Here is a 12,481-nt window from a genome sequence, read left to right as displayed (position 1 = left end):
GGGAGGTCTGTCTGTATTGGAAGATGCTGTTTAGAAAGCCACCCATGGCCTCACTAAGCCACTGGGGACAAACTTGCCTTTCTGGTCTTTTACCCTCTTTCCATTCTGCCTTAAATGAGTATCACACATAGAGAGATTACACTGGACAACAAATTTTTTTTGAAAGCGTTGCTTCCTCAGCAATTTTTTGTTTATGATAGACTGGTGTGAAGCTCAACACAAATATAATTTCAGGCTACTTGTATCACTTAGGAATTTGGAGAAACAAGAAATGAACTTTTATTGAGTTTAATTGCATAACGGTGCTGATGCTTTGCAATAGTTCAACTAAGCTAAAAATGTTTTGATGATTTTAATTTATACTCGGTGCCTGAGGCCTCTCGCTTAAGTGTCCATCAATAATCAGCCAGCATTGATGGATTCCGGTTGCCCTGATACAGTTTCTCCATGGCTGCAACATCCTGGTGAAACCTTTCACCACAAAACCTTTCACTACAGCCCCAAGATTTGCAAGGAAGAAATCTAAGTGGGAATGCAGAAAAATGAATCCTTAATGACATGTTGCACTTCATGGTCTTGAATGCTTGAAGCATGTTGTGAACCAGCTGCATGTAGTTTGGTGCTCTGTAGTTGCCAAGAAGATGTTCAACATCATCCTTGAATGCCTTCCATGTGATTTTCTCTGGTCCCACTTGAAGTTCTTTGAATTGTCTGTCATTGACCTGTTTAATTTGTGGACCAACAAAAATGCCTTCCTTAACCTTGGCATCAGATATTCTAGTTTGAATTATGAATTGAAATAATAAATATTGGTGATTTTTTAAAAAAATGGGGCAATAGGGCAATTTCATTGTGCTTTTCATGATCAGCAGCCCAAAATCCATGAGATACAAAAGTATTCAGAAAGAAAAATCTTTGTTGCCCAATATTATTCATAATGATAGCAACCCTTTGGATTGGAATAAAGAACAGAAAATACTGAATCTTGGAACAAGCTTTTTAATTTTCATTTTCCTGTCTTCGTGGTGAAGGCACTTAAGAGTTTGAAAATATGCCACACTGGTTGTCACGAGGACAGGAATGTTCTGAGATATAGATGTTTTAAAAGGGACAGGGTGGATGGAAAAAATAGTGGGTGGAGAGGCATTGCTAATCAGGGATAGTCTCACAGCTGCAGAAAGGGAGGATGTCATGGAGGGATTGTCTACAGAGTCAGTTTGGGGGAAGTCAGAAAAAGGAAGGGAGCAATAATTCTTTTGGGAGTACTCTATAGACCCCCCTCCCAAGCAACAGACACCGATGAGCAAAACAGGAGACAGATTTTGGAAAAGTGTAGAAGTAACAGGGTTGTTGTCATGGGTGACTCAGTGTAAGAGGTTTAAATATAGTGGATTTTTTTAGGTGTGTCCGAGAAAGATTTCTGATACTGTACACAGGCTGACTGAGGAAAGGCCACACTGGATCTGGTACTTAGCCATATACCTGGGTCAGGTGACAGATCTCTCAGTGGATGAACATTCTGGAGATGGTGACCACAACTCCATGACCTTTGCAATTAGCCTCGAACAGGTTTAGGAGCAGACAGTATAGGAAAGTATTTAATTGGGGAAAGTTGAATTATGCCATTAGGTAAGAACTTGGGAGCATAAATTGGGAAGACAATTGAAATGTGGAAGTTGCTTAGGGAGCTCCTGTATAGGGTTCTGGATAGGTTTGATTCAGTGAAATCAGAAAAGGATGGGAGGGTGAATGAATCATGGTTGACAAGAGTGGAACATCTAGTTGAGAGGAAGAAAGAAGCATTCTTAAGGTTTAGGAAGCAAGAATCAGACAGGGCTCAAGAGAGTTACAAGATAGCCAGGAAGGATTTTAAGAGTGGACTTGGAGTTAGAAAAGCACACAAGAAGACATTAAGTAAAATTAAGGAAAACCACAGTGTTCTACATGACTGAGATGAACTGGAGGATGACTAGAGTGAGGGTAGGACCAATTGGGGATAGAAGAGGATATGTCCATGGATTCAGAGGAGATAAGAGAGGTCCTTGATGAATATTATTGTATTCACCAGTGAGAGGAACCTCGTTGAATGTGAGGACAGTGTAAAACAGTTTTATATGCAGGAACACTTCAACATTAAGAAAGAGGATGTGCTGGAACCCATTAGATTTAAGGCCCCGTGGCTACTTGGGTTATATCCCAGATTACTGTGGGAAGTGAGAGAAGAGATGCTGCACATTGTGCAATGATCCTTCTGTCCTCACTGGCCACAGGAGCAGTATAGAAAGATTGGAGGGTGGCAAATGTTATACCTTTGTTCAAGAAAAGTAATAGGGATAACCCTGGGAATTGTGGATAAGTAAATCTTGTGTCAATGGTATGTAAACTATTGGACAAGGTTCTTTGAGACAGGGTTTATGAGTATTTGGAGAAGAATAGTCTGATTAGAGATAGTCAGCCTACCTTTGTGAGAAACAGGTTGTGCCTCAAGTCTGATTGAATCCTTTGAGGAAGTGACAAAACAAATTGATGAAGTTAGAGCAGTGGATGTGGTGTATATGGATTTTTTTTAAGTGTTTGACAAAGTTCCTTATGGTAGGCTCACCCAGTCAAAGTAACACATACAAAATCCTGGCAAAACTCAGCAGCTCAGGCAGCATCTGTAGAAAGAAGTAAACAGTCAATGTTTTGGGCTGAGTTCCTTCATCAGGACCTGAAAGGAAGAGGGAGAAGTGTGGATTCATAACTGGCTTGCCCACAGAAGTGAGAGGGTGGTAGTAGATGGCAAGTACTCTGCCTGGAGGTCAGTGAATATTGGTGTTTTGCAGAGATCTGTTCTGAGATCTGTTCTGAGACCCTGTTCCTTGTGATTTTTATAAATGACTTGGGTGATGAAGTGTAAAGGTGGTTATCAAATTTGCAGATGACAACAGTTGGTGGTGTTGTGGACAGTGTAGACGTCTGTCATAAGTAACAGCAGGGTATTGATAGGACGCAAAGCTGGACTGAGAGTTCAATCTGGAGAAGTGTGATACACCTTGGAAAGTCAAACATGAAGGCAGTATATAGGCTTAATGCAGGATTCTTAGCAGTGTGGAGGAACAGAAGTATGGGGTCACATTTGTAGATTCTTCAAAGTCTTTGCCAAGTTGATATGCTGTGTTGGCGTTCTTCAGCTGGGATTAATCCCAAGAGCCAAGAGATAATGTTACATCTCTATAAAACACTGGTTTGACCACACACTTGGGGTACTGTGTAGTTTTCTGGTTGCCTCATTGTAGGAAAAATGTGGAAGCTTTAGGGAGCAGAGGAGATTTCCCCAGATGCTTCCTGGATTAGAGAGCATATCTTAAGAGGAAAGGATGAGCAAGCTAGTGTTTCTTTGGAGTGAAGGAGAGTGAGAGGTGACTAGATGGAGGTATATTACATGATGAGAGGCATAGATGGAGTGTGCAGCCAGAGATTTTTTTTTTCCCAGGGTGGAATGGCTAACATGAGGGGCATCATTTTAAGATGACTGGGGAGGGGATGTCAGAGGAAGGCTTGTTAAACAGAATCGTGAGTGTGTGGAATTCAGTGTCGGAGATGGTGGTAGAGGTAGATACATTGGGGACATTTAAGAGCATCTTGAGCACATGCATGAAAGAGAACTGGAAGGTTATATGGGAGGGAGGAGTTTGATCTTGGAGTAGGTTAAAAGGTAGGCATGATACCATGGGCTGAAGGGCCTGTGGTGTACTGTTCTAATTTCTATGTCAGCTGTCAGAGCAATCCCATCAGTTTCTATCACCCTCCCACCTCCACTTGTTCCCTTGTAATTTTACTTTCTCTCTCACAGCAATCAATTACATCCTGGTTGTTCTGCTAGCTCCTGTTTACTGAGGGGGACAAGCTCATAATTGTGCAGACTGTACCCAAGGTCAGGTTCAAATCAACGGAGATATGAAGCATCAGCACTTTGTGTCACTGTGACTGCCCCATCTGTAGGGAGAAGAACAACAAAGGAGCAGGTTAAATGCAGACTACAACTGTTAATTAACTTGCCCAGCATCTCAGGCAGTGTGTGTGGAGGAGGAAAACTGGAGTTGATATTATAGGTGAATAGTCTTACAGCAGCTCTTGCCAGATCGGGTGCAAATTGGTATTTGTTGAATTTAATGTCAAACCTCAATGACTTTAATGAGCCTAAGTGCTAAGAGAGCAAGGTGCTCTTCCTCAAGTTTGGGTTGGGCTTTGGAACAGTGCAGGAAGCCACAGTAGAATAGCGAGTTAAAGTGGCAGGCAGCTCTAAACCTGGGCTCCCCTTGCAAGCTAAATGGAGGCATTTTGCAAAGTGGTCACTCAATCTGCATTTGCTTTAAATATAGAGTTGACCGTGTGATGAACACATTGTAACCCACTAGACTGGAAGAAGTTCAAATAAATATCTGTTCTACGGACTGGGTCATTGGTTGAGAGGGAAGGATGAGGTCAAAGAGCTGATACTGTGCCACCAGAGGAGGTGCAGTCACCTCACACTGACCAATCAGTTAATGCATCTTTTGATGGGATGTTATACTTGGGTTTATGATTCAAAGTTCAAATTAAATTTAGTATCAAACTGCATATACGTGTGTTACCATAAACTACATTGGGATTAATTTTCTTGCAAGTATTTAAAGGAAAAAGAAATGCAATAAAACTTGTGGAAAAACTACATAAACAGACAAAGACTGAGAACCAATATTAAGACAAACTGTACAAATAATTGAGAGTATGAGTTGTAAAGAGTCCATGGGTCATAGAATCAGTTCGGAGTAGTGGTGATTGAAGTTCTTTATGCCAATTCAGGAGCATGATGGCTAGTAACTGTTCCGAAACCTAGTGGTGTGGGACTTGAGGCTTCTGTACTTCCTGCCCGATCGTAGTGGTGAGAAGAGAGCATGGCCTGGATAGCGGGGTCCTTTGGATGCCTCATTCTTCTGGCTATGCTCCATGTAAATATACCCAATTCAGCAGCTGGTTTTGAGTGCAACATGAATATCCTTAGAATGCATTGCTTGCTATGAATCTCAAAGGACGTTGCACACCTTGGGTCATCAGCGATGGCTTTGATTCCACGTTTGTTCTATTCCACTGTAACCTTTTGGTTGAAATTTAATGTTTCCTAAGACTTGTCCTGCAACATTACAGCTTTATTTGAGTTTTGGTGCATTGCACTAAGAAAGTTATGAACTCAAGTTTCACTCCAGAACCATGAGCTCAGAACTGAGGCTCACTGCAGGACTGATGCTGAATTCCTGTCCCATCAAATGGATGCATGGCATCCCTCGACATTCCTTTTAAAATCAAGCTACAGTGTCCAGTCCCTCAATAAAATCACAAGTACAGGTTATCTGATCACTTTGATGTTATTTGTGCAGTTTGGTTTCTTGTTTAAGACTGTGGATAATGCAACATTTTTAAAAAAAGATTTAGAAATGTTGTGAAAGATACTATATCAATGCAAGCTCATAGTTCCAGTCCTGAAGAAGGGTCTCAGCCCGAAATGTCGACTGTTCATTTGTTTCCATAGGTGCTGCCCGACCTAGGTTCCACCCATACTTCGTATGTGTTGCTCCTAAATTCAGGGTCGCGCTACTTTGTTTTTCCTGCAAGTAGAGAGAGATGATTTAAAAATAAATTATTAGTGAACTATGTATGATTTTGGTGTTTTTAGTGGTTGATCTTTTACAATGTGTATGACGGGAATCCTGATGTATGGTGAGTCTTCACTATTAGTCAGTTAATTAAATTAATTTAACTTTGGATGTTATCCTTATAGCAGTGAATCATTTTGTTCTCGCATCACTTTAGTAATCTGAACAGTTACATTATTTAAGAGTAATTAGCGGTCTGTGGGAAAGCTGATGATTGGGAAAACAAATTGTTGGCTTTGGTCTCTCAGCTAGCTTGCCTGAGACTAAAGTTTCTCCCTCAAAACTTCTTTTTAAAGAAACTTTTTAAAACCAGCCTGGCTTGTTATTTCCTTTTGTAGATCTGTATTAAGAAAGATTTCATTGGTAGTGCTCTTCACTTGGACATTTTACAGTGTTTAAGCTGCTGTAACAATGAGACGTTCTGTATACAGTTATTCATAGCACTTCCTGCTGTAGATGCAGAGTTGATGTTTCTCAAAGGGGCTGGACACTTGGTGTCAAAATTATGGTCAGCCATTCAGGACATGGGTGATGGGCAAATGTTTACCTACAGGATGCTGAATCTTCAGGGGTCCCCACTCTAGTTGTGTAGGCCGAGACACTGAGTATGTTCAAGGGATCAATGGAATTTTCAATATTAAAGGAATAGGGTTAGTACAGGGGAAATATTACTGAGTTATTGTGTTAAATAGTGAAATAAAATAGTTGCTGGGGCTGAATAATCTGTTGCTTCTCTATTAAGTTCTGTATGTGAATAGCAGAAGGTCTTGGGGTTTGGAGCAGAAAGGATCCCTGGTAATGTTTCAATGAAGAACAAGTGAACGGATGTTAGAAAAAATGCTAGACTATGTAGCAGGGAAGGTTAAGAGTAGGTTAAAAGGTCAGCACAATATCATGGGCTGAGGGGCCTGTTGTTTTCTATGTTCTAATGAACTGTAGATAATGGGGAACTTGTGTGGCGCAAGAGTAAAAAATAGGGGATTACTTCACTGAAAGATGAAGTAAGCTGTATGGCCTACTTTTCCTGTACTGTGTAATACTTATCAGTGGGTTTTTAAACAGGAAGAGAGTCTGACCAAGGATTTCCCTGGCACTGAATGTGGATAACTAAATGTCCTTGCAGTTGGAGTAGCAATGTTTCAATGAAGAACAAAAGCCATCTCCCTGTTGCTCTGACCCATACTTAAATATCAGCTGCATTATCCAGAATTAACCTAATTAGCCATTTTCATTAATTGCAACTGACTATCAACAGCAGTGCATGAGATGTAAAGAACTTTAGGATATCGTAGAATTGTGAAAGATGCTAAAGAAATGGTTGTCATGTTATTAAGCAGTGGATGGCAGACTCAAAGGCCTCCATCAGTGGCCTTCACTATTCTCAATAAATTTCAGCTTGCCCAAGTTTGTGTGTGAGTAATCATGCTCTATTTTATGCAGATCTGTTTGGCTTTTGAGTGGTTTGTGCTGGAAAGTGGTTCAGGTGGCCATTGACTAAAGTTATTGGGATTGTCTGTGATGCCCTGTCCAGTTGATGAGCTCAGATTCTTGTGCTCTAGGTTTACACATGTACACTGCCCATCCAGATGGGAATTCAATAGAAAGCCATTCAGTTCTTTGTGTCTGCTGGGCTATTATTGGCTTTTCTCCATCTAATGGTCCTGAGTTCTCAACCTTTAATATTTGCAAAGTAATTGATCGGTATTAGTTTTGATGTTTCCAATTGTCGCTTATAGCGTACCCCCATTCCTGAATGGGGGAAGTAGAGAGCGTACAGGAAATTTGCCTGACTCTGGGTTGGCTTGAGATTTTGGGCATTGGCAGTTTGTGCTGCCATTGTTCCTTTCCTGTCACACTTCTGAATGGAAGGGAACACAGTGGTGCATTGACAGAGAAGATGTTCATGTGCCTGGCCTTTCCGTTGATCTGGTAGTTGTCAGAGCCAGCTGCTTGATGAATTTCTGTGCATTATGGAATAAACATGAATACTGAGTCCAAATAATAATCAACAGGGCAGGAAACCTGCAATACCCAAGCAAGTATCACAGTGCAGCAAGTTCTGAAGGTGACTACTGACAAAACTTATCTCTGATATTTTTCCCCAAGTAGCAAAATAGAACTAATTGTGGTCTAACCAAAGTATTTTAGTTGGAAGTAATATTTTCTGATGGAGAGAGAAAATTGTGCAGTAACATTTGTAATAGTGACTTTCATAACACAAGGCATGCAAAATGCTGCTGAAGAAAACACTAGCCTTTTCAACACGGCCATCTTCCACAAAATCAGTGTGACAATGAGCAGCTGATGTGTTTTGGTGAGGTCCAAAGAGAGAAATAGCTTTCAATTCATGATGCTGCACTATTAAATAGTAGCATTGGGATGGCAAGCAAGCTTAGTACAGGAGAGAAGGGCAAAGATATATGACATATATGGGTATTGGTATCTCTGTATCAGCCCCCTCCAAAAGAGAAAAAAGGCCAGTATTAATGTTTTGCTGGTTGCAATTACAAAAACCCGAAGTGCCTTACCAAAACTGAAGTCTCTTTTGAGGTTTTCTCACCCATGAAAATTGCCCCTCACAGTATCACCTGCACTGCTGATGCCAAAATGAGATTAGTGACTTAGTTTTGAAATTCGACATGCTGCAATACCTTGGCTTTACATGGTACCCTGAAAATATCAGTCCCCAGGTTCAGGGCTGGACAGCAGAGTGAGGGAAGCAATAAGAAATGTGCTGTGCCAATGTAGAGTCGGGCCAGTGCAGAACAGAGGCTGGAAGAAATGCGGAGTAAGGGAAAAGCCTATAAGGAAAACAAAGACAACTTAGACAGGATTGACAAATTCATCTGACTCTACAGATCCATCTAGCTCATCCACAGTTGAAGCGTTTGTCGATGTCTTTGTTACCTCCAGTTTTGACTTTTCTAATCCTCTTCTGGTTGTTCTCCCTTGAGATATCATCCATCACCTTCAGCTTACCTACCACCAAGTCCTGCCTACGCACTATCGCTCTGTTTACTAGTACACTGGCTTCTGATTACTCAATACATCTGTCTTGAAATTTTTGCTAAGGTGCCTTTATGGTCTTGCCATTTGAATGGTGAGTGGCAGGGGTAGAGTGAAGATCTGTAAGAGAGGTGTGGGTGGTAACTGGTTTATGATGGGTGGGGGCTTCAAAGAAGGGCTACACTATGGGGTAATTATGGACCTACTTGTAGACGGCTCCAAGTGCCAGAGCTGACGGTTTCAAAACTGTTTGGAGAGGTACACTGTTACATTCAATGAGATACGACTAAATATACACATGAATTCTGTGGGTGTCAATTCTGTGTTGCTTACCATTGTACATAAAGCCACCTTTTGTCATAAGAATATCATAAACCTGCATGGCCCAGCGGCATTTGTGGGCCAGTCAGGAAAATGATCAGCTCCTTTGAATCCTGTCTTTAGAAATGATCATGAATCCAAGCTATATAATTACACGGCAGGCTCTGTAATGGCGAACTTGGCTTGTATCTATCCACAGTCAAAATACAGCAGTTAGTCAGAGCTTGTGTGCAATTTTGATTTTTCTACTATACACCAGTAGTTGCAATCCCACTAGTGCCTTGAGATGTAGGGTCTTGAATCATACTGAAGAAATGCACATTCTACTGACTTGATGCCATTCTTTACCAGCAGAGCTATGCCAGCCCCTCTGCCTACCTTCTCATCTCTGTGATACAATGTGTAACCTTGGACATTCAGCTCCCAACTACAGCCATCCTTCAGCCACAATTCAGTGATGGCCACAACATCATACCTGACAATCTGTAATAGTGCAACAAGATCATCACCTTATTTTTTATATGCTCATGCGTGTGGCCAAGTGGTTAGGGCATTGGACTAGCGATCTGAAGGTCGTGGGTTCGAGGCTCGGCCGAGGCAGCATGTGTGTCCTTGAGCAAGGTACTTAACCACACAATGCTCCAGTCTACCCAGCTGAGAATGGGTACTGGCAACTGCTCAGGATTAATCTCGCGATAGACTGGCGTCCTATCTGGAGTGGGGTGGCGGGGTGGTCTCATACTATCAGTCGCTTCATGCCACGGAAACGGGCATAAGCACCGGCCTGATGGGCCACAAGGCTTGTGACAGACTTCAATCTAAAAAATTAAAATTGAGATATAACACCTTGAGTGCTATATTTGCTACCCTTTTCAATTGGTGCATTAGGGATGCAGAATACTCACCCTGCTGTCTGCAATTTTGTCCTATCATCTGCCTGTCCATTCTGGCAGCCCAACTGCATGCTATCTTTGCTTTCTTTCCATCGACCTATCCTGAGTCCCTTCATTCTCGTTCCCAACCCCCTGCCAAATTAGCTTTAACAGTGTTGGAGAATTGGAAGAAATTAGAAATGAGGATTGAGGACAAGTTAAGTTGTGGCTGAGCTGTGGACCAGTAGCGGTCAGGGAGCAGTGGGTGAAGAGTATGAAACTTCAGCACGAAGTACTGCATTTTTACATGCTAATTCTCATTTGTATTGCAAACTGGAACCTGGGATCTCATGAATACAATAAATTTAGAGGCATTTTTGCATGATACTCTGTGAAGCAAGCAGTAATGTGTTAAGTTGAAATTTATGGAACCCTGAACACCTTGTGGATAATATCATTGGTGCATACACATGGCCTAAGTTTTTGAACATCTTCATTGTCAGGCAGCATCCTGATGCAGCATGAAGTTACACGATGCATAGGGTTCAGGCACTTGTCCAACTAAACCCTGACTCCCATCTTGCATCATCTAGGGTAACTATGTTAGATCTGTGTATTGAATTGGAAGGGAAGTAAAGAATTGTCACATGTATCCTTTGCAAAATGCAATGTAATTATCTTTAAAACTGTAGTGCACGTGTTCCAGTAAAGGATGTAGCCACTTCTCCTTTGAATGGTAATGTGAAAACAAATGATTATTTTTTCCTTTGCATCCTGGAGTGAAGATAAATATTGTTCAGGATGCTGGGGAGAAATAGTGGAAGAGGAACAATTAGTCTCACCTGAGAGGGCATTAAAAAGTGAGATTATTTAGCAATGAAGTGGGTCTTGGACACAGTCTTCTGACTGGGTGCTACTACGCAGAGATAACATTCTGGTGAAGGCCAGGTGCCTTGTTTCAGAAACTGGGGATGTTACTCTAGTCGCTCTCTATCTCATGTGCATATCATTTCACATTGACTTTATAGTTGATGAGGGACTCTACTCGGCAGCTAATGTCTTCTGTCAAGATCCCACAATCACAGGATGTTTAGGTGATGTTACTCAACTTGTGTATTTACCTTCTGGAATTGGTGGGTTGTGCGTTTGGGTGGGAGGGGGCTTTTAAGTTAAGTAATTATCTGATCCTTACAGGTCCACGTGAAAAGGGAGGCAGCCGTGTTGTGTTTGTTGCCATTGGATGCTGTTCACCTGAGTGAATATCCACACACCTTCAAAGAAAAGAACGTGTAGAGCGCTGGCTCTTGGTCTATAAGGTGAGTGCAAAGCAAGAAATAACCATGACTTCGACATAGTACAACATCCCAAAGCTCTTTAAATAGCATTTAACACTACAGCATTAAAGCAGGTGTATCAGGATAACTGTAAGGGGGAGGGTGGCTTTCAGAAAGGAAATTTTGGAGATTAACATCTGGACACTTTGGTGCCATTCATGGCATTGCAAATAATACTTTTTTGTATTTTCCTACTACAGAAAGGAAATAGCATTAAATCGTGGCTTAAATAGCAACGGGAGAATATTGTAGAAGGGTGGTAGGCAAAATAATAATAAACGACCAGTATGGGGAAGCATATTATAATACATGTCTATGACAGCTGAGGCATGCTACATGTATATTGGTATCTGTGGCTACTCCAGTCATCCATGCTTGTATCTAGTTGCATCTTTCGTCTATGAGCCTCTTCAATCTCTTTCTGAAGTTCCACTAATTACATGAATTAAGGCCTGATTTAAGATGGATATTGTGCTTTACTTTCTGGAGTGGAGTTTCAACATCCTAAGATCGCCACTGACAGATTCCCTAGGATCGCCACTGACAGATTCCCTAGGATCGCCACGGACTGGATCCCCACTATCAACATCCTAGGATCTCCATTGATCAGAAGTTCAGCTGGACCAGCATTAAATACCATGGCTACAAGAACAAGTTAGTCATTAGATATGTGCAGCAAGCAACTCATCTCCTGAAACCCCAATGTCTTTCCACCATCTACAAAGCACAAGATGGACACATAATGGAACACTCCACTTGTTTTGATGTGAACAGCACCAAAAGTTGTTGAGAAACTCAAGACCGTCCAAAGCAAAACAACCTGTTTGATTGGCACCCCATTAATCTGAACATTCATCCTCTCCTCCACTGGTCTACAGTGGAATCAATGTACACCATTTACAAAGTACAGGTGTCCCCTGCTTTTTGAACGTTTACTTTACGAAACCTCACTGTTACGAAAGACCTACATTAGTTACCTGTTTTCGCTAACAGAAAGTGCTTTCACTGTTATGAAAAAAGGCAGCGCGCGCCCCGAGCAGCTGCTCTCCCCTGGATTGGGAACTGCATTCTAGCTGGCATTGCTTAAACACGAGCCTGTGAGCAGCCGTTAGCAAGATGAGTTCTAAGGTATGGAAAAGCCTGAAAGAGCTCATAAGGGTGTTACACTTAACGTAAAACTAGACATAATGAAGCGTTTCGATCATGGTGAACGAAGTAAGAACAAAGTGAGTTTGGCTTGTGGAAGTTGACAAAGATGATGTTGAAGAGGTTC

At 41.6% G+C, this 12,481-nt stretch overlaps 1 protein-coding gene across 4 annotated transcripts in view; it reads left to right on the top strand.

The window, feature by feature from the left end:
- Positions 1-12,481, top strand: part of lpar1 (lysophosphatidic acid receptor 1) — a 107,051-nt gene that overhangs the window by 30,870 nt on the left and 63,700 nt on the right. For 3 of the 4 annotated variants that reach the window (XM_072258151.1, XM_072258154.1, XM_072258152.1), the window contains exon 2: positions 11,069-11,190. The exons of the other annotated variant lie outside the window; for it this stretch is intronic. The gene's annotated coding sequence lies outside the window, so the exon portion shown is untranslated. The remainder of the gene's footprint in view (positions 1-11,068; positions 11,191-12,481) is intronic. 4 annotated transcript variants of the gene reach the window in all.

This window comes from Mobula birostris, chromosome 5, assembly GCF_030028105.1.
Source record: "Mobula birostris isolate sMobBir1 chromosome 5, sMobBir1.hap1, whole genome shotgun sequence".
NCBI lineage: Eukaryota > Metazoa > Chordata > Chondrichthyes > Myliobatiformes > Myliobatidae > Mobula > Mobula birostris.
Note: the sequence above shows the minus strand (reverse complement) of the source record. Positions and strands in the feature narration are given on the sequence as shown.